The sequence below is a fragment of the Myxocyprinus asiaticus genome, chromosome 36 (genome assembly GCF_019703515.2).
Source record: "Myxocyprinus asiaticus isolate MX2 ecotype Aquarium Trade chromosome 36, UBuf_Myxa_2, whole genome shotgun sequence".
NCBI classification, from domain to species: domain Eukaryota; kingdom Metazoa; phylum Chordata; class Actinopteri; order Cypriniformes; family Catostomidae; genus Myxocyprinus; species Myxocyprinus asiaticus.
In genome coordinates, this window is record NC_059379.1 from 14,411,649 (window position 1) to 14,438,487 (window position 26,839).

General features: G+C 37.4%; 1 pseudogene; it reads left to right on the top strand.

The window, feature by feature from the left end:
• Positions 1-26,839, top strand: part of LOC127427302 (NHL repeat-containing protein 2-like) — a 29,721-nt pseudogene extending 2,882 nt beyond the window's left edge.

A 26,839-nucleotide genomic window follows, 5' to 3' on the forward strand; every position in this document is an offset into this window, starting at 1 on the left:
TTGTTTTCTATGTTTAATCATGTATGAATGTTGGAAATTCAGATACCTTAATGGGTCCTTGTGCAGTGTAATAAACATGTTTTTACTGCATTTAAATTTTTGTGGCTGCTCCACAGCCGAAATTTCTTAACTCCAAATCAAATAATGATATTCATCTCGGGTTCAACGCTTTAGAAGCGCTAAATATGCTTCTCATCTGAAACGCATCTGTGCATGGTAATTGCTGCCTGGTTTTACATGCATGTCGCACAATCCAACACAGAAACACGTGCAAGTGATGTGCTCTGTGCTGTGTGTCTGGAACACCACAAAACTTGACCTGTTTGAATTTGACTGAGAATTTTTCTTAAAGCTATATGGAGGCAGTGAAACCTCTCTAGACAGCACTGATGAGGAAAAAAGGCATATCAGGAGGAATCTATTATACTTCATTTTTATTACAGACATGGTAAAGTTTCTAAATGTGTTTAGGCCATTATTATTCTCAACAGAAACTATAATAATACTACTTCTAATAATAGCTAGCTACATTGACCAAACCAGAGTAATGAGGAGTCATACACTGTCTTATTTGTGGTTATTTATTATATATTATTACAAATGCACTGTTAAGAAATGGAAGTATGGTAAGCATAAAATACTTTCAAGTCTGGACCTTCAAGAATTATGGATAAAGTTGTCCTCGTGTACTATAATTTCTGTTTTAATGATGTTTGATATTGGGAAACAAACTGGCCTGGTTTGACATCAGATATTCCTAAATATTAACTAAATAATAGAGCGTCAGAAAAGAAAACAATATCTGTAATGGAGTAGGGAGCCTACTTTTACTAGAAACACAGTCCCAACACTAACTCTACTAATGGGTACAGTCATAATGTTATAACTTAAGTTAGTTTAGTTTGATTTGCCACAGTACCTTGAAGGGAAAAAAAAAAAAAATGTTGATTTCAAAAGGTTCCAGATGCTTAGATGATAAAAAAAATAACCCATATGTAAACTTTATATACTGTATATTATATTGTAACATTTTATATATTAACCCTTTTTTTTTAAAACAATGTATAGCAAATAATCATTCATCCATCCATCTATCTTCTATTGCCGCTTGTCCTATGCGGGGTAGCGTGTACTGCTGGAGCCTATCCCAACTGTTTCGGGCCGAAGGCAGGGAAACACTCTGGACAGGAGGCCAGTCCATCACAGAGCAACACACACAGACATAAACATTCACACTCTCACTCACACCTACAGGCAATTTAGGGTCTCCAATTAACTTCCAATTAACAATCATTCATGTTTTTTAATAGATAAATGTTAATAAAATACAGGAAATAAAATATGGCTTTTTTTTTATCTGATTAATCAAACAAATAATAGAAAATTAAACGTTTATCAAAATAATTATTAGTTGCTTGCAGCCCTAACTGAATGTATCAACCCAATGGGGATCATGTCCATGGTTTACTAGGGCAAAACAGAGAGCCTCTTAAAGCTTATAACTATTTGCTTCTGGTCGAGCAACACATTCCCCTTATCTTTTAACTGTAGCGGATTTGAGACTTTAAATATCCACAGACCAGGTGTTGGGTTGGGGGTTTTGCATCGATACACCAGTATTCTGGCCCATGGCTTATTATAGCAGCTATGCGTTCAGTACTATCAGCTCCAGCTGTCAGTAGCTGATCGTTCGCCACTTCTGTGGGATCATTCGGGGAAACTGGCCAGGCAGCTGTCAGCCCACTTACTGGTATATCAGACACATTCACACATTCCTCATCTCTGGCACTTCTTTTGGTACATTCTGTTACTGGACAGGAGCAGAACATGCCTCCCCATCCCTCTGCCATGTTTCGTAATATTATGGATATTAGGGTCTCCTGCAGTTTATGGGGTTACAGAACTAAGCATATTTTCTCACTATCTCTGTCTCATTCTGTAATAATTGCGTACAAGTGTTATTACTCATATATGCGGAAAAGTTCCTCACAATAAAGTTCTACCAGATTCATATTAGCTGAAAATTTACAGTATGTGCTTTTATTCTTGCCCTTGTTCTAATGTTGACGAATCTGGATTATTCCAAATGCGGGCGGGAGTGTCAGTCCCCAGTTAGTAATTGGCGTAATATGTGCCCAGATTTTCTCCATGCTGTATGTTACCATATCCTTTTATATAGGCCTAGACATCACTTGATTGGATTTCATGCAGAATCTATCCCAGTTCGAGCTATAACGCACATCAGTTTTGTTACTCCGAAATAAGTGTTCTTGTAAGGTCACTTCATAATTATTTTGGTGTAATATTCTGTTTCTAAGGCCACCAGGAGTGATTTGTGCATGCAAATGGTTATAGTTGGCTCTAAATTTTATCCTAGATTTAGAAAAATGAAAGTGCTTATTAATGAATCATGCAAATATTCATGCACAAATACAGTTGAAGTCAGAAGTTTGCATACACTTAGGTTGATGCCATTAAAAAATTGTTTTAACCACTCCACAGATTTCATATTAGCAAACTATAGTTTTGTCGTTTAGCACATGCTGGAGCAAACAGGTAGACAAGTATCTATATCCACAGTAAAACGAGTCCTATATCGACATAACCTGAAAGGCTGCTTAGCCAGGAAGAAGCCACTGCTCCAAAACTGCCATAAAAAAGCTAGACTACAGTTTGCAAGTGCACATGGGGACAAAGATCTTACTTTTTGGAGAAATGTCCTCTGATCTAATGAAACAAAAATGTTACTGGCCATAATGACCATCGTTAAGTTTGGAGGAAAAAAGGTGAGGCTTGCAAGCAGAAGAACATCCCAACCATGATGCATGGGGGTGGCAGCATCATTTTGTAGGGGTGCTTTGCTACAGGAGGGACTGGTGCACTTCACAAAATAGATCGCATCATGAAGAAGGAAAATTATGTGGATGTACTGAAGCACCATCTCAAAACATCAGCCAGGAATTTAAAGTTTGGTCACAAATGGGTCTTCCAAATGGACAATGACCCCAAGCATACCTCCAGAGTTGTGGCAAAATAGCTTAAAGACCACAAAGTCAAGGTATTGGAGTGGCCATCACAAAGCCCTGACCTCAATCCGATAGAAAAAGCATGTGCGAGCTAGGAGGCCTACAAACCTGACTCGGTTACAGCAGTTCTGTCTGGAGGAATGGGCCAAAATTCCAGCAACTTATTGTGAGAAGCTTGTGAAAGGCTACCCAAAACGTTTGATCCAAGTTAAACAACGTAAAGACAATGCTACCAAATACTAAATAAAGTGGATGTAAACTTCTGACCCACTGGGAATGTGATGAAAGAAATAATAGCTGAAAGAAATAATTCTCTCCACTATTATTCTGACATTTCACATTTGTAAAATAAAGTAGTGATCCTAACTGACCTAAGACAGGGAATGTTTTCTATGATTAAATGTCAGAAATTGTGAAAAACTGTGTTTAAATGTATTAAAAGTATTTGGCTAAGGTGTATGTTAACTTCTGACTTCAACTGTACATGAGTACACGGTTAGTGTTTGAGACCTTTTGTTTTTCTTGTTACTCTTGCCACTCAACAGTCAGCTACTTTTTTATGGGTTTATGATGAAAATAAGCTAAAAATAATTATTATACTTTTCATACTCGTATTTCTTTCTCATACTTCTCATCATGGGGAGGCATACTGCAGAAGGCTAAAGACAAACATTGATGAAATTTTTTTCTGACAATGCCAGGTGTATTTCAAATTCATTTATAGGCTAAGGGGAAGCAAGATAAAAGCATAATGAAATGGGATACTGGTCCCCCTGCGCATTTGATTCCCATCTCTGCTGCTGAATTTTAATCGTCTGATGGACAGCTAAAACCAGAATTTAAAAACCACCGTCCGTCTGCTTCATTCATCAATCACTGTTGCACACCCCAGGGATACAGAAAAGAGGAATGCCAATGACTAGGCAGAGAAGTTCCGCTAACCTTGTCTAATTTAAGAAATAAGTCAGCCAGAGTGAGCTCAGACTATAGCGCAGTGCAGGACACTGGAACAAACAGACAAACATACTGCACTTGTTATAATGAGATGCCTGGGAGCTGCATCAGCTCTAAATCATGTTTTCCCTGATGGGATTTGACACTCATACAGTAACCCATATAAGAATCTATTCCTCTGAGATTCTTTTCACAGAAGGCCAGAACTAAAAAAAATATATATATATTATTTTAATTAATATTAGTTTTTTTGTTGTTAAACTTTTTTAAAAGAAAGGAACTGTGAGTCATTGAGAGTGAGGTTTATACTGTAGAAAAGTATAAACAATGAATGCTCAAGACGTTGACAGAAGAACAAAAGATGGTTCTTTATGATTTTCAGTTTTAGAGATGAAACGTTTTGAAAGCTTTAATAAACTTGCACACCAACGCAACATGTCTCCATGCATTGTTTGAGGAGATAAGAATGGAAAGCTTTGTTGAACCTGAATTGATTTTCTTTGAACAAGAACAAAATAAGTGTCCGTGATGATCTTAATAGGCAAAAAATACAAATGAAACTTTAAAGCCACTTTCCTTTTATCATTCTCTTTTGATTGGGGCCCAGACCTGAATAAATTAAACATGAATTATCAAAGTTCTCTCTGAAGGATCTTTTAGAGTAACTTTGAAACCTAAATTTACCTCAGGGCATTTTAAAAAAAGTTCTTAGGCCAGCAGGTTTTGGTGGGTGAAAACATTTTCTCCTTTTCATCCTCATTACTGCTGATGTTTAAAAAGAGTGCTTGAGTGCCATCTGACAAAGCAATCTGACTTTTAGTTCATAGTTAAAAATTCATAGGTATTTAAAATGAAAAGACTGGCATTTGAGCTGGTCTACCTGTTACTTTCAGAAGTCTAAAACTAAGAGTACTTGAATGACAGAGACATGGTGCAGCAGTAGTGCATGTACTACCAACATTTTTGAGTTGTGCTTCTGTTAGGAGGCAGGTTCTAGCATGGTGCGCCATTTTCTAATCTCATACCCCTTCTTTCCATCCATTTTCTTGTGGCTCACTGACAATGTCAGAAACGTTTTATTAAAGGGGTGAAATTTGCCCCCTGGAATTTATTTTAAATGATTGATTTCTCACAGTGGTTTTCCAAGACAGGTGATCTCTAATGTGTCTTAGTTTTGTGCTTGTCCCTTAAAACTGAAGTATGTAATTTCTGTGCCACTAGCATCACCAAAGAAAATTGGCTTTTTTATTTTTATTTATTTATTTTATTTGTTGTACCAAAAATTTCATCTAAAATCCATTGTTGTATAAACAGATAGTGCCATCCCAAATTCACACCATTAGTTGAGCCAGTTTTGCTGTGTCCGCTGGCTGGGCTGCTCAAACAAAGGAATGTTTTGATAGCGCCACAGTGTTGCTTCTTTTTGGTGAAATCGACATTCAAATGGCTTACTTACAGTTGATTATGCATATTAAGTTGGGATACGTGGGAGACATTTTACATAAAATTACATGCTTCTGATTATTAATTACTATGGCGACCCATGAAGATGCAGTAAACCCGATATTTACCTCATTGTTTGAACAAATTGATCTGATTTCTTCACTTGCAAAATGACAGTGCAAACAGTTAGTCCTAAAGATCAGATCAGAAAAACAAATCAGATTTATGTGTAGTTGCAGCAATGTCTCCCTTTTTCTCCTTCTCTCTCTCTTCCTTTCAGATGGTCTGGTTGTCGTAGGTGTTCCCCAATGAGAAAGTCTTACAGAACATGTGCAGTGCCGTGTTGAGATATAACATCACCCATCCTGTAGTGAACGATAGTGATGCTCGTCTGTGGCAGGATCTGGAAGTGTCCTGCTGGCTCACACTGGTGTTGCTGGGACCCCGGGGGAACCTGCTCTTCTCCCTGGTGGGTGAGGGCCATCGGGAGCAGCTTTTCCTCTTCACTACAGCTGCCCTCAAACACTACAGGGAAAAAGGGCTGCTGAAAGACCACAGTTTGGGAATCAAACTGTATAGAGACTCTCTACCCCCCTCCATCCATTTTTTTCCATAAAATGGAAGTGAATTGGGCCAGAGGCTACATTCTGCCTAACATCTCCTTTTGTGTTCCATAGAAGAGTGTGTGTAAATGATTACAGATATTTTAACATTTGGTTGAACTCTCCCTTTAACTGTGATGGACAAAAAGGCTGAACAAGCTTTATATTGCGACATCACAAACAACAACCAACTGCATTATTGAACTCTATATTTAAAGACTTTTAATGTATAGGCACCACAGTCGCAGAATATAATATCAGGTGCTAAAGCTGATAATTTTAGCCTTGTATAATGTTTTTGGCTATTTTTAGCCTGCTTTTAGACTGTTATCTTTGCTCTGTGTCTGTTTTAGGTCCCTCAAGTGGAAGACGAGATGGAGGTCTGTCTAAGGCACAGTTCAACTCCCCACGAGGGGTGTTCATAAAGGGAGACATGGTCTACGTGGCTGACACTGAGAACCACCTCATTAGAAAGGTAAATCAGTAGAATCAGGTCAAACCAGTCCTCCCGCTGGCGGCTCTAACCTAAATTCACTGTGATTGGTGCTTCAGAATCATGAAACCCATGTTACCATTTGTGTCTGCCCTCAATTTAATCAGACTTTTTTTTTTCTTCTTCTTCTTTTCCAGATCGACCTTTTAGAGGGAAAAGTCTCGACCTTAGATGGAACTGGAGTGCAAGGCACAGATAAAGAAGGTGGAGCACAGGGACCACAACAGCAAATCAGGTCTCCCTGGGACGTTACCATTGGCAATGCAGTTAATAACCCCGCCTTCATTTTACTGATCATCCTCTTCCAGTATGTTCTGCTCTTTCCTTTTCGAATTAGGGTCACTCTGTCGTCTTCTTTCTTACTTGCTCATAAAATGTAATATCTTGTGAATCCTCATTTTATTATTCTGCTCAGGAGCCTTTTTATGGCCTTTTTTATTCATCCTTTACCTCATATTCTTCACATGTTCTCTCAATCTCTATCTATGATCTCCATCTTGGAACCTCTAATCCGGATGTTCTCAGAGGTCTTTGCTTTTTAGCCACACTTGCCTTTGATTTTCACAAGTGTGCAAGTGATGGGTGAAAAAAGCACTTTGTTCTGCTAAAACAGCCTCTTGTTGTCTGGAGTGGCCCTGGAGTAAATTGTGGTCTGTTGATTGCTAATTGAGACACAGAGCTGAATGTTTTGGTGTGGTTCATGTCAAACCAAGTACACCAAAGAAAAAGGTGATATGATCAAAAGCACTCATGTGGCTGTGGTTTCATATAAATGTTGCCTTTTTTTTTTTTTTTTTTTTTGTTTCGTGCATGCCTTTGAACTACTGATATCTTTTGTACAAAGTTGCCAGGAACATGAAGTCCCACAGGTCTAGAAAAAACATCAGCAGACTTTTTGTTCTCAACTGTTATTAAAACACCTTCTTTTATATTTTAAGCCATTAATAATTCATTCTGTATTATTCAGTTTCAATATTGTTCAATTAAATAATGGTAGCAGAAGAATTGGTTGTGTTTACCATTACTGAATATAGCCTGTGCTGTAGTTGCAGTGTATGTCTGATTTTATTGAGTGTGTTTGGAGCACACTCATTGATGTCCCTGCTGTGCATTAGATCTGTTCTCAGAACAGACAGGTTCTTTCTTGAAAATTCTACTACTAAGAAATTAAGCCATCTCTGAATTCTTTGTCTTTGGGCAACTGATAAAGTCCCTTTTTTATTTCCTTTTTTGTCTTTTCACAATGCATTTATCACTTAATTAGTGGTCATCCGACATGGGTTTTTCAATGGTTGACGCGACGTATGATGCGATATGTAGAGAGCTGGGTGGCCTATAAAATGTCTTTCTACTTACAGATACACTGATACAAAATTTGTATGCCGATTTCTGATTATTTAGAACAATATTTGCCGATACTGTTAGTTTGGTGGTTCTTTTTTATGATACCTTTTTTTTTTAATCTGATGCGTTTTTCCGCCCCATTTTGATTGACAGGTAATCGGCCCTTTTTAAATAATTAGCCAATGTCTTACAGCGCAGTTAATTGCTTTTAGCTGCTAATACCGATGATTGGCCAATACATTGGTGCATTGCTATTTCTAATTTATATAAATATAAAATAAATTATGTTATCAACATAACAATTTGAGTGAAGTGTTGAACTGAAAAATATACATAGTATTATTATTTGGTATGTCCCCTTTTGCTTTAATGGTAGCATGATTTGAGATGCTTCAATGGAAGCAAGTAAATCTGACCTGTAGTACAAAAGGGTTGTTCATATGGTCAATGTAATAAATTTCAACTTAAAATATTTGTTCTTCGTTTTTCATCTTAACGTTTCTCGTTTTTAACATTTAAAAAAATCCTTAAACTTCTGTTAATCGGCTAGGCGGACAATAGTTATCATTTAATTAGATTTAATATCAACAGCCTGGATGATATCGGTCTATCACTACATTTAATGCCACAATATGTTCGATTTAATGTATGGCAACCCAAGTAAAATGGCTCTTCTGAAGCAAGAAACTTGTTTAACACACATTCTACTCTAATTACCTTATTGATCTTTTTTTATCTGTAGATCACAGAGCCCTATAATAAGATGTGTTTTCCGCTTTATCATTCAAAAGTTTTATTGTAATGTGCAAGTCCTGCGGCATGTCTTCTGCCTGAGCCATTTATCCACTGATTTCATTCATCACCATTCTCCTTTTTTACCTTCCGTCCATCTCTGATCCCTTTTAAATGCTGCGTGAGGAGAGCTCTGTTCCCTTCAACTCCATTCTTCTCACTCTTTCTTTCTCTCTGTTCGCTCTTTCTTAAATGCGTCATTGTTAAAGTCCTAGTAAATAGTATATGAGTATATGAGCAAAAGCAAGGGGGGGGATAAGATAGTTTATGTAACATATATAATAGTTCTCTATCTAAAGAACATCGGATTTATGCCTTTGGTTAAAAAGGGACACCAATTTGCACTTTATTTGTGTGTAACAAAATGTGGTGTAAAAAATGGAGCCTGTTGTTTGTGTAGTTGACTTATGGCTCCAACATGTGACCAGCAGTCAAGTCGGACACCTATGCAGACACCATATGTTACTTCATATAGATATAAGCAGACTCATTTAGAATACTATTAGGGCATAGATCCCTTTGAAATGAATGGCTATGCATGCATTGATGAGATCTAATAAAGAGATCAGTCAAGCAGCCAAGAAAGGTAAGATCAAATACGAAGGTTGTCCATACTATATTAGAGGTTCAATGTCACATCTTGTTTAGCCTTGCAAGGGCTTATTTAAAGGGATAGTTCACACAAAAATAATTCTATAATTTACTCTCCCTCATGTTTTTACAAACTCGTATGATTTTTTTTTTTTTTTCTTCTGTGGAACACAAAAGGAAATGTTTGGCAGAATGTTAGTCTCAGTCACCATTTACTTTGATTCATTTGCAACTTTTTTTCCCCATATAATAAAAATGAATGGCAACTGGATAACATTCTGATTAAGATCTTTATTTGTGGTCCATGGGAGAAATAAAAATATGAGGGTGAGTAAATGCTGACAAAATTGTCATTTTTGGGTGAACTATCCCTTTAAACCTTGAAAGGTGTTCATAAACACCTGACTGATAAGCTGTTATGTTTAACAAGATAGTCAACATTAATATCTGTTTGAAAATACTGAATATTTATGTATTTGGTGCTATATTATTTGTTTATGCAGGTGGTAATGTATTGTGGATAGCCATGGCAGGAATACATCAGATCTGGGCTCTCTTTCTGGAGGACTGGAAGCTTCCCAAAGGGAGGTGAGCTCGTCTTCCTGTGTTCTCCACCTCTATATTCAGGACTGAAAAGCCAGTGTTCATAAGAGAACACGGGACTGCCTGAGTGATGTCATCTTCTGGGCAACCACACAATGCACTGTTAGCGGAAAGTGTTCTGACTGTCCTGATACAACATAAACTTTTTGTGCTGTCCGTGAATGTAACATTTCTCCTGAGAGTTTTACAACTGCAGTGAGCACATATAACAGCTTTAATGTCAGCTAAAGTACAAGTGAATAAAAAACCTATTAAAGTTGAAGTGTAATTTTTTGTGTTAAAGGAATAGTCCCAAAAATGAGAATCCTTCCTTTATTTACTCACTCTCATGTCATTCCAAACCTGTATGACTTTCTATCTTAGGCTGAACACAAGATGTTTTAAATAAAATTTGAGTGAACAATGGCAGTGGATAGTGCCTCACTTTAAAATTTAAGGATTCAAAAGTATCATAAAAGTAGTCCATGGGACTCCTGCATCATATTCCAAGTCCTCTAAAGACATGTGATAGGTTTTTAATGAGAAACAGTCAAAAATTTAAATGAATAGTTCACCCAGAAATGAAAATTCTCATCATTTTCTCACCCTCACGCCATCCCAGATTTCCCCATGTAGAAGAATATTTCAGCTCTGTAGTTTCTCACAATGCAAGTGAATGGGTACCAACATTTTGAAGCCTTAAAATGCACAAAGGCAGCATAAAATTAATCATCTTCAGAAGAGATATGATAGGTCTGGGTGAAAAACAGATCAATATTTAAGTGCTTTTTTACTATAAATTCTCCTCCCTGCCCAGTAGGTGGCGATATGCACGAAGAATGCAAATCTGCAAAAACAAAAGAAGAATGTGAAAGTAAAAGTCGAGATTGATTGTAAAAAATGGACTTAAATATTGATCTGTTCTTACCCACACTTATATGGCTTCTGAAGACATGGATTAAACCGTTGGAGCTTCAAAGATTTGGCACCAATTCACTTGCATTGTGAGGACCTACAGAGCTAAAATATTCTTCTAAAAATCATCTTTTGCACTGTCATGAGGACTATGAAAGAAGCTTGTTTACAACGCCATGCGTTTACACGAGAGTTTGCATTGTTTTTAGCTGTAAACAATCCAAGTTCTCATTGTGAATACGTGAGATACTATCAGTGAGCTTCTCTTATAGCGCTCTTGAATGTGCAACAGACATCAAGATTTTCCTATTTTTCCAACCAATGCGAGAGTGATTGGGGGAAACCTATTATTTTTGCAATTCAATTTGGTGACATTCATGATGCAGAAATTACACGCTTCAGCCTTTAAATATGATTTTGTGTAAAATAAAATATTTTAAAAGACATTTTTGCACCAACTACAATTTTTTTTTTTTTTTTTTTTTTATAACCAAGATAAGCTCTTACATGCTATTAGAACCTAATGGTGAATATTATGTCAGTTTAATCACAATTCTGTATCTTGTTTTAGAGTCAGCCAAATTAAGGTGTAATGTTTATTGTGCCAAATAATCATTCTTACATGCCACAATCAGACTTAACCATCTTTATCTAATCTCTTCAGCGACAGCAAAAAAGGAACGTGTGTGCGCTTTGCGGGCAGTGGGAATGAGGAGAACAGAAACAATGCATACCCTCATAAAGCAGATCTGGCTCAGCCATCAGGCCTGGCTCTTGCTCCGACGGAGCCCTGGGAGTGTCTCTTCATCGCGGACAGTGAGAGCAGTACCATCCGTAGCCTTTCCTTGAAAGATGGAGCTGTCAAACATGTGGTGGGGGGAGAGAGAGATCCTCTGGTAAGCCTTACCTGCTGTGTTTGCATGTCCGATCACAGATATATACAGGGTTATAGATGTCTCCAAACAGCTGGAAGATGTTTGAAGGTGTGAAATGTGAACTTATGTCTCCATATAGGGTTGTTAAACAGGGGTCAGATGAGAGGACTTTTGGCCTGACAGCTCTTTGGTCATGTAGACCTTAATGTCCTCTGATCAGACATGAGATTACATGAGATAATTTCCTACTCAGCACTTTATCTTCCCACACATACTTTATAAGGGAAGGAGAGTCGTTATCCAGTTCACTTTTAGCAGAACACCACATGGGAAAAAAAATATATTTTTATGGGGTCATAAATTTTCACGGTTGATTACATGTCAGATTTGAGAGCATTGCATGCTGTGTAAAGCAGTTCTTTGTACAAGTTTGGCAGTACAAGATCCCAAAGCTTACTGTAATGCAAGGAAACGTTTAATAAATGAAGTTGTGGGGCAATTTAATGAACCTAGGCGACTTAAATGAGAAACTATTTTCCTACATTCCCTGGAGCAGTGGAGACATTTTTCAGATCTGTTTGATTTCCTCCTAGTAGAACGTTTTCTTCTGGCAGGGAATGAGAATGGATTGGATTTTGCCATATTTGGTCATCAGACTAATAAACTTTTTTTTCTTCCTTTGGGATGGTAAAAATACAAAAAAGGGTCATTTAGAAGTTCTCATAAGTTTTCCCCAAAGCATGACATTGTCCTCATGGGCTCATGAATGGCCTTTGAGGTTGTTTGTTTTTTTCTTTGTTTGAGCAGAACTTGTTTGCGTTTGGAGACGTTGATGGTAAGGGTGTGGATGCAAAGCTGCAGCATCCATTGGGAGTTTCCTGGGACAAAGTCAGCAGCCTCCTCTATGTGGCCCATTTCTACAACCACAAGGTCCGTATCTGCACCAGACATAACCTGTTCCTTGAGTATTATTGAATGATCTACAACTAGAAGAGAGACACACAGTTGGGGCAGGTGTATTTTAAGCAACATACAGTATGTGGTGTCGCTATAGAATGGTGTAATAAGTTACTGGGACATTCACCTTGAAGAAATCTTGGGTTAAAGGAATAGTTCACCCAAAAATGAAAATTCTCTCATCATTTACTCACCCTCATGCCATACCAAAGGTGTATGACTGACTTTCTTCTGCTTAACACAAAATAAGTTTTTTAGAAGAACATCTCAGCTCTGTAGGTTCAGCAATGCAAGTCAACAGGTTCCAAAACTTTGAAGCTCAAAAAGCACATAAAGGCAGCATAAAAGTAATCCATACGACTCCAGTGATTAAATCCATATCTTCAGAGGTGATAGGATAGGTGTGGGTAAGAAACTGATCAATATTTAAGTCCTTTTTTATTATAAATCTCCACTTTCAAACAGTCCTCCTTAGTGCACTTTTCTCCTCATAGTTCTTTTGTTTTTGCCGATTGTCATTCTTTGTGCATATCGCCACCTACTGGGCAGGGAGGAGAATTTTATAGGAAAAAGGACATAAAGATTGATCTGAAGATTGAATTTATTAATATATTAATATTAGCATAGATGCCATTCAATTTAGAGTTATAGATCACGATCAATGTTTCTGGTTTCTGGTTCCGGCAGACCTAACTAAAGCAGCCTAATTGTGAGTTGAAGGATAAATTAGGTGTATGCCTGGCTAAATAGATGAGTCTTTAGTCTAGACTTAAACTGAGTGAGTGTGTCTGCATCTCGAACAGTGTTAGGGAGACTATTCCATAGTTTAGGAGCCAAATAGGAAAAGGATCTTCCTCCTTTTGTGGATTTAAAAATTCTAGGAACTACTAACAGGCCAGAGTTTTGCGATTGTAATGAATGTGATGGAATATAGCGTGGGATAAGGTCACTTAAATACTGCAGAGCTAGACCATTCAAAGCTTTGTATGTAGTTAACAGAATTGTAAAATTTAATATGAAATTTAACAGGTAGCCAATGCAACGACGATAAAATGGGGCTAATATGATCATATTTCTCGGTTCTAGTCAGCACTCTGGCTGCTGCATTTTGAACCAATTGAAGTTTATTTACTGATCTTGCTGGACAGATGCAGTAATGCATTACAATAATCTAGTCTTGAGGACATGAACGCATGAATTCATTTTTCGGCATCAGCAACAAAGAGCATGTGTCGTAATTTAGCAGTATTTCTTAGGTGGAAGAATGCTGTTCTACAAACAATGGTAATTTGATTTTCAAAGAACAGATTGTTATCAAAAATAACACCCAAGTTCTTACTGCTGAAGACCATGTAACAGTACATTCATCGAGAGTCAAATTATATTTTAGCGGCTTGTTTTTAGAGGTTTTTGGTCCAATAATCAGTATCTCTGTTTTGTCAGAATTGAGTAGAAGGAAATTTCTGGCCATCCAATCTTTTATTTCATTGATACACTCTGCTAATTTGGAGAATTGTGAAATATCATCAGGTTTTGAAGAAATATAAAGTTGGGTATCGTCGGCATAACAGTGGAAACTTATTCCATGATTCCTGATAATATCTCCCAGGGGAAGCATATACAAGGAGAAAAGCAGAGGCCCTAAAACTGATCCCTGTGGCACTATATACTTTTGTTTGGTTTGACAATTCCTCATTTACATAGACAAAGTGGTAGCGGTCTGCTAAATAGGACCTAAACCATGCTAATGCAACTCCACAAATGCCAACATGATTCTCTAGCCTATTCAAGAGAATGTCGTGATCTATTGTGTCGAATGCAGCACTAAGATCTAACAGCACTAGAAGTGAAATGCAGCCGTGATCAGATGTTAAGAGCAAGTCATTTGTAACTCTGATAAGTGCAGTCTCTGTACTGTGATGGAAACTAAATCCTGACTGAAATTGTTCATATAAACTATTTCTCTGCAGAAATGAACATATTTGGGAGGATACTTCCTTTTCTAGTATTTTCGACATAAACGGGAGATTTGAAATCGGTCTATAATTAGCCAGTTCTCCAGGATCAAGTTGTGGCTTCTTAATAAGCGGTTTGATAACTGCCATTTTAAAGTTTCTCGGGACATGTCCTAAGGATAGCAAGGAGTTAATAATATTAAGAAGAGGTTCTGAGATTACAAGGAATACCTCTTATAAGAGCTTAGTTGTTATTGGATCTAACATACATGTTGTGGCTTTTGATGTTTCGATACATTTTGTCAGCTCTTCATGACCTATGACAGTGAAGGATTGAAGTTGCATGTGAGGAAAATTATGAGACACTGATTTCTGAGGTACTGTGACAGATGATTGCATAATTCCAATTTTATTTCTGATTATTTAAATTTTATCAGTAAAGAAATTCATGAAGTCATTACTCTTGTGCTGCGACAGAATATCTGGTTCTGTTGAGGCTTTATTCCTAACCAATTTAGCCACAGTACTGAATAAACACCTAGGATTGTTGTGGTTATTTTCTATGAATTTGCTAAAATATGCTGACCTGGCAGCTTTTAGTGCCTGTCTGTAGCTACAGACACTACCTTTCCATGCACCGCGAAATACCTCTAATTTTGTATTCTTCCACTTGCGCTCCATTTTCCGAGCTGCTCTTTTGAGAGCATGAGTGTGATCATTGTACCATGGTGCAGGGCTTTTTTCTTTAATTTTCTTTAATCGAAGGGGGGCGACACTATCAAGAGTGCTAGATAAGACTGTATTTATATTTTCTGTTATTTCATCAAGTTCTTCTAGACTTTGGGGTTTACTGAGTGCATGAGATAGATCTGGAAGATTATTACTGAAGCTATCTTTAGTGTTCGAAAGAATAGTTTTACTAATAGTTCTGAACGATAGCGTGGTGTAGATTGAGTAAGACCTACAGAGCTGAGACCTGCAGAGCTGAGATATTCTTCTAAAAACCTTCATTTGTGTTCAGCAGAAGAAGAAAGTCATACACATTTGGCATGGCATGAGTAAATGATGAGAGAATTTGATTTTTGGGTGAACTGTTCCTTTAAATATTTTTCTTAAGGTCACAATGTTCTAGATTGCCGCTTGCTCAGTTTTAAACCTACACCACCTCATCAGTCCCTCTAAACAAAGCCGTAGCAGCCACTCTGAAAACCCTAATATCATAGTGACGCGTTTTGCATGGGCAATATGTAAAAATCTAGCTAAACTTCCAATGGCCCTCGGGTGTGACAGAAAAGGTCCTCTGTTGCAGATTAAAGTGGTGGATCCAAAGACTAAGCACTGCAGGGTGCTGGCAGGCACAGGGGAGGCTGGGAACATTCTTGGCCCAAACTTCCTGCTTCAACAAACCCGGAGGCTTGTGTGTGGTTGACGGGGGAAGGATGCTGTATGTGGCAGACACCAACAACCATTGCATCAGAGTCCTGGATCTGGAGACCAAAATGGTCTCTTTGGTGAGTTCCACACATGGGTCTTGTGTGCATGCGTAGAGGTGCATATGCAGTTGTCATTCTTAATGTTTTATTGACTGACTCTTCGGTTTCTCTCTCTTTCCTTCTACAGTTGCTTATTGTTGGGGAGCCACAGGTTGATGCTATCTTCACATTCAACACAACTGCAGTGCCAAAAAAGGTTCCCAAGCTTCCCAGATCCGCCCCAGTCCTTACCATGCCATCAATCACTGTGTCGTCAGGGCAGTCTGTTACTCTTTTGCTAAAACTGTCACTGCCAACTGGGACCAAATTGACTGAAGAAGCCCCTAGTTTCTGGAGCCTGTCAGCAGAAGGTACAAAATCAAAATGCACTCAGCGAGTGCATCTATACTGCATCCTTTTTCTAATTACATGGAAATTGGGTGTAATTCATGCCATTTACTTTACATTTACTGAATATTACATGCCATGCAAATTATGTAAAATTCATTGGGGCAGTTGACATGACGTACATTTACTGTCCTCAAACAAAAAGGCCAATCTTTTATTTTTTCCTTTTTTTTTTTTTCACAGAATACATTTTGTTTAAAAACAAATCATCTATTCAAATTGTGTTTCCATTTTAGCTTTTTATGTAAAATGTGGAAATTGTCCACCTGTCTTACTTTACTCATAAACTGTGAAATACACTAACCAAAATAATCTCTGTTTGGATAGATCTATGTGGATAGAAATACTTTTTTAAATATATTGGTATTATCTAATTGGGTTCCGTTTTCTTAAATGACTGGTCATGAATTGTAAAAGTTCTATACAATTTTGTCACAAATTATAAAAATTTGTGGAGTGACTCATGGGATCCATGAAAATGTTACTAATCAGGACCCCAACAGAATGTAAAGACATTTTTCAAACTTAGAAGTCAAGAAAAGGTTATGTTGTACCTCCTACTATTAAAGGGATAGTTTCCAAAATGAAAATTCTCTCATGATTTGCTCACCCTCATGCCATCCCAGATGTTTGACTTTCTTTCTTCAGCAGAACATAAACAAAGACTTTTAGAAAACTATCTCAGCTCTGTAGGTCCATACAATGCAAGATGATTGGTGATCATGGTGTAGCTCCAAAAATCACATAAAGGCAGCATAAAAGTAATCCATATGACTCCAGTGTTTAAATCCATATCTTCAAAAGCGAAATAATAGGTGTGGGTGAGAAACAGAACAATATTTAAGGCCTTTTTTACTCTAAATTTCCACTTTAACTTTCCATTTCAGATATGAAAGTGAAACTAAACAGGCACCACATGTGATTTTCAGGTGTAAAAGTGAAAGTAAAAGTGGAGTAAAAAAAGGACTTAAATTTGGATCTGTATCTCACCCACACCTATTGTATTGCTTCTGAAGATATGGATTTAACCACTGGAGTCTCATGGATTACTTCTATGTTTACTTTGTGGTTTTTGGAGCTACAAAGGTCTGATCAGCATTCACTTGCATTGAATGGACCCACAGAGCTGAATTATTCTTCTAAAACATTGTGTTCTGCTAAAGAAAGAAAGTCATGAACATCTGGGATGGCATGAGGGTGAGTAAATGATAAGAGAATTTTCCATTTCATTAATTTGCTAATGTTTATGTGGAAATATTCCCATGTTAATGTATTCAGCCCTGCAGTGTACAATCCACCACGTAAGGGAGATGTTCAGCATTAATAAGCATAAAATAAGTTTACTTTATGTAACATTTTCATTTATTTGTGTAGATGCTAGCACATTGGAGTCTGTTAAAAACCTGTCAAATGTCATGCAGTGTGACATGCTGAACACCATCTAAAATTACTTAAAGCAGCATTTTTTTTTATTTTATATTCAATTTCAATTATTGGATATGGAGTTTTCATGAGCTCACTTTGGAAATTACATGGAATATTTGTACCTCTAAAAATACACTTGTCACACTGCAGGACAAATAAAATGATCTAATGAAATCAAAAAGTTGATAAAAAAATTAAAGGAAATGGCTAAAGGAATAGTTCACCCAAAAATGAAAATGTTCTCATCATTTACCCACCCCCATGCCATCCCAGATGTTTATTACTTTCTTTCTTCAGCAGAACACAAATATTTTTAGAAGAATATCTCAGCTCTGTAGGTCCATATAATGCAAGTGAATGGTGATCAGACCTTTTGTAGCTCCAAAAATCAAATAAAGGAAACATAATAATAATCCATATGACTCCAGTGTTTAAATCCATATCTTCAGAAGCGACATGATAGGTGTGGGTGAGAAACAGATCAATATTTAAGTCCTTTTTTACTATAAATCTCCACTTTCAAACAGCCCTCCTAAGCACTCTTCTCTCCTCATAGTTCTTTTGTTTTGGGCAATTGTCATTCTTTGTGCATATCGCCACCTACTGGGCAGGGAGGAGAATTTTAGTCTCTTAAGTCTTTTTTTTTTAAATTTTATTTTTTTACTTTAAATCTCACCTTCACTCTCACTTTTGCATCTGAAATTCACATGTGGTGTCTGTTTAGTTTCGTTTTCACATCTGAAAGTGAATGTTGAAGTGGAGGTTTAGAGTAAAAAAGGACTTAAATATTGTTCTGTTTCTCACCCACACCTATTATAATACTTCTGAAAATATGGATTTAAACACTAGAGTCATATGGACTACTTTTATGTTTCCTTTGTGATTTTCGGTGCTACAAAGGTCTGGTCACCATTCACTTGCATTGTATGGACCTACAGAGCTGAGATATTCTTCTAAAAATCTTCTTTTGTGTTCTGCTGAAGAAACAGTTGTACACATCTGGGATGGCATGAGGGTGAGCAAATGATAAGAGAATTTTCATTTTTGGTTGAACTATCCCTTTAATTTATTCATATGTACAAGGGTAAGCTTATGCATTTTTAGATGCATACACTTTCCCTTTAATAAATATACACATTTTAACTCAAAATCTTGGACATTTATTTACATTGAGTTTTGCCACCTTTCCCACTGTAGAGTTCTACAACAGCTTGAACTGTAGCATTCTGTTAGCTGGATTGCTTTGTTCACACATTTTCAGCAGGCTTCATGGACCAGCTGGCCGTACTGGGAGATAATCCAAGGATAAATAAACAATTCCTCTGTGCCTCCCAACACACGGTCATCCCTTTATTCTAGCTTACCTATCCTTTCTCTGCCTCCCTGTCCTTCTTAATGTAAATTTTTTTTGCATCATAATTTCTGCCTCATCTTCCTCCTGTCTGCTGCAACATTTGTCTTTCCTGTTGTCTATTCCTTTGGCCTCTTTCCACTGTTAACACAGAAATGTCAATCCCACCCAAACACGCATCTTTTCCACAACTGATGATCAGTCGAGGCACCAGAGCACACTGGTTGTTTGTCTAAGTTCCACAATAGAATATTCTACCATTCCATAAACAAACACCTAATTAGTTAACACAGGTGGTCGTGGTTGAAGTGACAAAAATCCCAAGGGACTCTCCTGCATATTGTAAATACAGCAAAGATACCTATTAGACTCCATAAAAAGCCTAACCATCAGTGGGCATTAAAGGCTCAGAAACCCCAAATAATAGTTCTGTCTGACTTTGATTGATGGTAATTATGCAACAGATTACTTTGAGTGCTTGTTTGTGTGTGGCTTTGTGTGTGTACTAGTTAACAGTGAACATTGTGTTTACATGTTATAGAATATGAGTATTAGATTGAGTTCCTGTCATTTGACCCCCTAGAAATAATTATTATGTAAATAATTATCTATAGGCTTTTGTTTTCTGCTCATCAGTTTTTATGGCTCGATGGGTGTTTACGAGGGTAAGAAATTTATGGCGTGAAAAATGAAAATGTGGGGGTTAATAATTACCCCATAATGTATTTTTATTCTATTTCCTATTTGTAAATTCTCTCATCATTTGCTCACCCTCATGCCATCCCAGATGTGTATGACTTTCTTCAACAGACCACAAATGAAGATTTTTTTTGAAAAATATCTCTGCTCTGTAGGTCCATATAATGCAAGTGAATGGTGATCAGACCTTTTGTAGCTCCACAAATCACATAAAAGAAACATAAAAGTAATCCATATGACTCCAGTGGTTAAATTCATGTCTTCAGAAGCAATATAATGGGTGTGGGTGAGAAACGGATACAAATTTAAGTCCTTTTTTTATTTTAAATCTCCACTTTAACTTTTACATCTGAAAGTCACATTTAAAGTTAAAGTGGAGATTTCAAGTAAAAAAGGACTCAAATATTGTTCTGTTTCTCACCCACACCAATTATATCGCTTCTGAAGATATGGATTTAAACACTGGAGTCATATGGATTACTTTTATGTTTCTTTTATGTGATTTTTGGAGCTACAAAGGTCTGAACACCATTCACTTGCATTATATGGACCTACAGAGCTGAGATATTTTCTATAAATCTTAATTTGTGTTCTGCAGAAGAAAGAAAGTCATAAACATCTGGGATGGCATGAGGGTGAGTAAAATGATAAGAGAATTTTCATTTTTGGGTGAACCATCCTTTTAATACTCTATTCTAGGCCTATAATACATAAAATATATTATAACACATAATCGCATAAAATGAGTTCATGTGTTTATAAATTTATTGATAACAGACTAGAAAGGTAATTTAGTATATATTTTTTTATTGTGTGTGTGTGTGTGTTTGGGTAAACCATTATTTAAGCAATTCTGTTTAGTGACTCTAGTGGTGCAAAAAATACATCGTTCACCTTTAAATAAATTATTCAATTGATATATTTGACATTAAAAGTTGACCATCTATTTTTATCAAGTTAGAGAAGAATATTATCTAAACAATATACCTCATTAAGGTAAAAATATCCCTAAAAACAACTACATACAGAGGCAAGTATTGTCCCTTATTGGAAACATTCATTTCTGACCCTGGAGTGTACAATGAGGTGAAACAGGAAAAACTGTCTCATAGGTCTAAGCTCAAATCCTCTCCTGTCTACTCTCTCACTGGGGATCATGTGACTGCACACCGCTCTAATTCTAACTGGCACTTGTCTTAGCAGCCTGCCTTTGATTCAAGGCCAGTGACACAAACCTGGTACACACTGCCGTGTAGAACCTTTAACAGAGTTTCTTTTCCAGTGCTCACGATTCCATGCTGCTAGTGTGCTTGCATGCACACTGAAAGATGGCAATAATTGCCATACAAAAAAAAAAAAATTATTTGTGTTGGTGGATGTCATGTGACATGGTTCTGTAGAAACCAGTCCCTTTTAAACATCAGCCAGGAATATAAAACATTACAGGAATTGTTGTTGACCACACACTGCGCTCACAGTGGTGTTTTCCTCTGCAGGTAATGAGTGGTTACTGGAAGGGCAAGCTGTGACGGGGAACATCAGTGATCTCTCCAAACCCATCTCTATTCTCTCATCCATCCCAGCATTCACTCTATCCCTAGACCCCAAATTGACACTTGACCTTCAAACAGCCTCTTCTGATAGGCTCCACACCCCAGGAAGTTTCCGTTACTGTGACGCTTGAACACGCCTTTTAGACCTACCTTACACCATCTTCCATGTTCTTTATGTTGAATATAGAGCACATTTAATTTGAAGGTATAGTAACCCAAAAATTCAAATACTGTCATAATTTACTCACCCTTCTGTTGTTCTGAACCTCTATGACTTACTTGCTTACAAAAAGTTAATTTTTGGAGAATGTCCTGGCCATTCTTTTTGATCAAAGTGTATGAGGACTGGGGCTGTCAAGTTCCAAAATAAAGCACCAAGTAGTCCAAATGACTTGTGCGATATAGTCAAAGTCTATACAAGTCAAGTAAAAGCTTTTATGTGTGGAACAGATCAGATTTAAGTTGTTATTCTCTGATAATCTTCCCCTCCAATGACTGCATTTCCAAGGATCCCTCGGTCAAGCTCCTGAAGTTTGCAGATGACACCACTGTCATCGGCCTCATCTGAGATAACGATGAGTCTGCATACAGAAGGGAGGTTAAACAGCTGGCTGTCTGGTGCAGTCAAAACAACCAGGAGCTGAACACGCTCAAAACGGTGGAGATGATTGTGGACTTTAGGAGGAACACCCCAACACTGACCCCAACACTAACCCCCCCCCCCCCCATTCTAAACAGCACTGTGGCAGCAGTGGAGTCATTTAGGTTCCTGGGCACTACCATTCACAGGACCTGAAGTGGGAGACACACATTGACTCCATTGTGAAAAAGACCCAGCAGAGGTTGTACTTCCTTCGCCAGTTGAGGAAGTTTAACCTACCACAGACGCTACTGATACAGTTCAACTCAGCAGTCATTGAGTCTGTCCTCTGCACTTCAGTAACTGTCTGGTTTGGTTCAGCTATGAAATCAGATATTAGAAGACTACAAAGGACAGTTCTGACTGCTGAGAGGATTATTGGTTGCCCTCTGCCCTCCCTTCAAGAGCTATACACTTCCAGAGTGAGGAAAAAGGCTGGAAAAATCACTCTGGACCCCACTCACCCAGCCCACTACCTTTTTGAACTGTTGCCTTCTGGCCGACACTACAGAGCTCTGAGCACCAGAACCATCAGGCACAAGAACAGTTTTTTCCCTCAGGCTATCCATTTCATGAACAGTTAAAACTGCCCCATTGAGCAATAATTATGTGCAATTCACAGTCTAGTCTTTTTATATTTATCCAACACATCCAACCTCTTCTGCCATTACATTGCCTTGCACTGTATAAAACAGATTTGTATTTAGATTTGCACTATGTATGTGTGTGTGTATATATATATTAGTATTATTGTGTATTCTATATATACTTTATTTTCTATTCAATTTTTTTATTATTATCTATGTCTTGTTGCTGTTTTTTATTGTTGTGCACTGGAAGCTCCTGTCATTAAAAACAAATTCCTTGTATATGTAAACATACTTGGCAATAAAGCTCATGCTGATTCTGATTCCAGTGGGCTATTAACCATTGCGACCTGAGCATTGAATCAGTGATTTGAATTTGAGAACCAGATCAGTTGGATTCATTAGCAGATCATTCAAACTGGTTCAACTGATTCATTGAAAATATCCAAATCAAAAGAATGATTCATTCACAATTTGAAACGCAGAGTACACCCTCTGCATTCCAAATTGTGAATGACTCATTCTTTTGATTTGGATATTACAAGGAAAGCTAAGCTGGATGTAAAGATTATCAGTGAATAAGGGCAAATTGTGGTCTGTTTCTCACAATAAGTTATCATGTGGCTTCAGAAGAGTCAAATGGACCACTTTTATTATACTTTATAATGATTTTTGTCATTTTGGAGCTTGACAGCCTGGTACCCCATTTATTTTCATTCTATAGAAAAGGGTGGCCAGGATATTCTTAAAAAAACAATCTCCTTTTGTATTCTACAGATGAAAGTCAGACACACATGCTCACATCATAATCATCACGCTAATGATGGTTTGAAACTACAAATTGTAGAGAACGGAAGCTTGTTCAACAGTAAATGGTTCCGACTGTCATCTTGACAAATATTGAATAACGTGCCTCATTCTCATCAATTCTGTTTTGTACCCGAACCACTTTGGTTCTGCTATTTTGAGTTCTTCTTTGTGTTGTTGTGTCGAGAGCTGTTTCACATGATTAAGCTTATGTAATGCCTTTGTTAAATGTCCTGATATCATTGTCAGCCATCTTCATTCACTCACACACATGCTCACACAATAATATTTGAAATTATGCATTATAAATATGTAGCCAGTGTCAGCTGCTCTGCCAGCCCTTCACGGTTGGTTTGGCTAATACTGTTACCCTTTCCCACTGTATTTTTCTCCTTAACAGTATGACATTATAAGGAAGTCTTGTAAAGGAGCAGTCTGACTTAATGCTATTTTATGGGCATTATTTATGATTATTTACCAAGCTAAAGTGCCTTTTCGATGAGCAATACACTTTATAAGAATGAGTTATGTGTTGGAAATCAAGCAGTGACATTAATTTATGAAATCTTGACCCATTTACAGTTGGACATTAATGTTTCTAAAAATAATAGCCTCTCAGAATGGTTAGGCATTAACAAGGGAAATTGCAATGTATTTCTGAAGCTGGCTGACACATCATAGATCTTGTGCTCACAGATAGGCATTCAGCGGGAATCAGACAATTCTTCTCGACACTTTGCAGAATTAGTCGCTAAAATTCTGTTTCTCTTATGCTTGCTTTTCCTGTGGCAGCCTTAAGGTTCTTGCCAATAAACTATTTAGTAAAACCCATTCTCTCCTCAAAGGGCAGCTCTTTTATACAGCCTCCAAATGCTGCACTTTAATAGATTAATTGGACGCAGTGGTCTAATAAAGATTATTTTCCCAGCCTTTATGTGTTCAGCATTTCATATCCTCATCTCTAAACACAGGGACCAATGTATTTATTGTAAATGACAATAGACCATCTGTTCAAGGAGAGACATTTCATGTGTAATAAAGATTTAAATGTTCAACTTTTATCGGAACAGCATTAACTAGTGGTCAACCAATATGGGTGATACAGATATCTAGAAAGCTAGGTGGCTAATGGCTTTATACAACAGTTAGATTTGATCGTCTAATTTAATTGGACAAGCGGCATTCCAAGAGTGCTGATATTTCTAAAAACTATGGAAAATACATCACAATTGATTTAAAGTTGTTGGTTATAAATATAGGAACAATATATTTAGATTTTATTGCAAAATAGATATTTACAAATATAAAAAAATAGTTTGAGAGTTTAGAAGGCCGACTCATTTACGGCACGTCATGGAAGTGGGTGGTCGCTGCAGCGTTTGTTTGGCACGCCTTGTTGGCCGTGATTTTCTGATTGGTGAAGCGTTTCTCTTCAGGATCATGGGTAGTGAAGTTCTTCACCAGGAATTCAGCTAAGAAACATTTTCTAATAAATGAAGTTGAAATAATGTGTACTGATGGCCTCAACAGGATCATGTACCATCGATAAACAACCTCTAAACTTACGGTAGGTCTGTCTTAAAAGGTTTATAAGTTATCGTTAAAAATGTATTTACCTATGCAAAACAATATGGGATTTTTACTTCTGGAACCCAACTTTTGCGCTCTATAGAGCCCCTTGAGGTAACGTTAAAAATGCAATGCATATTTGCGTTGAGTTGTGCAGTCTTGACATATTCTGGAATGCAACAATGCACGAAATCTTGCTTCTGTAGTTAGAAGCATCTGCGATCACGTTCTTCATGTTGTTATTGAACATGAGTATGTTTCTGACTTAATTTATTGAGAAGGCTGTCGGTATATTTTGGAATGAACATGAGCACTGTTGTCGGCCAATGACCTTTATCTCAAAATGGCCAAATATTTCGGCTTATTTATCGGCCTGGCCGTTATATCAGTCTATCACTGATAATACAATTTTAGAACATCTTTAAGAACATGCTGATCCTGAATGTTAACATCACTATAAAGGCCTGTTGGAATGAGATGCCAGTTTGGTATCTGGTACGAGAAGTGAACCTCAGGTCAGTCGGGCAGCGATCCCTGACCCCACGTTTATTTCAGTGAATGTCCACACACATGCTGACCGTATGCTCTCCATTCACCGGAGTGTTCAGCTGTCTGAAACCAGTATTGCCACCACGCTCCATTTCCTTGTCTTGATGTGCTCAGCATAATTCCAAATAAAACTGAGCTCCTATATGCTTTGTGCTGTTTAAAGAGATCCCCATAATCTCTCAGCAAACACTGAATGCAGTCAGAATTTTCATTTATACTTACAAGAATCCCCAATAGTAACGTTTGTGCCAATTACCGTGCAACAGTAATTACAACACCTTTTTAGTGTGGTAAAATAACTGTAATGCATCACCTCTTGTAGCTTGCTTGAGTATACTCTCACATTATGGTTGTGTTGCTAAAGTTGTTTGGTTCTAAGGGTAGATATTACCATGATGGTCCTACCAGATGTTGTGTTAAATGCAATCTAAATGTGCTGGCAATTAAACAGCAGGGCAATAGCCAAAAGTTAATTGAGCTCTGTCTATCTGAGGAACAGCGCAATGCTAAAATTCCAGAACCCAAACCATTCAATAATTCACCTTATCTTGGCACAAAGTGAACTTTAAGCTGCGGTCATGTTTATCTTTGCATATGTAAAGCCCATAGAATCACAAACATGTTTTCAGAGGCTGAGATCAGAGAGTTCTGTTTGTCGCATATTGCCCTTTGAACCTTTTGTCCATTAGGAAGAGGGCTAGACAGATGATGTTTTTGATCTGTGAAAGACAGCTATATAGGTTGACATTTCCCATCAATGTAAAACGTATGGAATATATGAAACATATGGAGTGTGAAGCGTTAATGCTGACAGACAGATTTGGACTGCTGTGAAATCAAATGGGCTTCATGCAGAAAGTTTGGAGTAATCCATTCAAAATTTTGTCTAAAAACATTTCTTCCTTATAGTATAAGGATGTATAGCTTAATTCAGAATCAGAAAGTGAGGAAAGGGGCTGAAAAAATCACTCTGGATCCCACTCACCCACCTCACTACCTTTCTGAACTGTTGCCTTCTGGCCGGCGTTACAGAGCACTGAGCACCAGAACCGTCAGGCACAAGAACAGTTTTTTCCCTCAGGCTATTCATCTCATGAACAGTTAAAACTTCCCTATAGAGCAATAATTATGTGCAGTACACAGATTAGTCGATTTATATTTATCCAACATATCCTACCTCTTCTGCCATTACATTCCTTTTCACTATCCGTATATAACAGATTTGTATTTGTACATCTGTGTATATATAC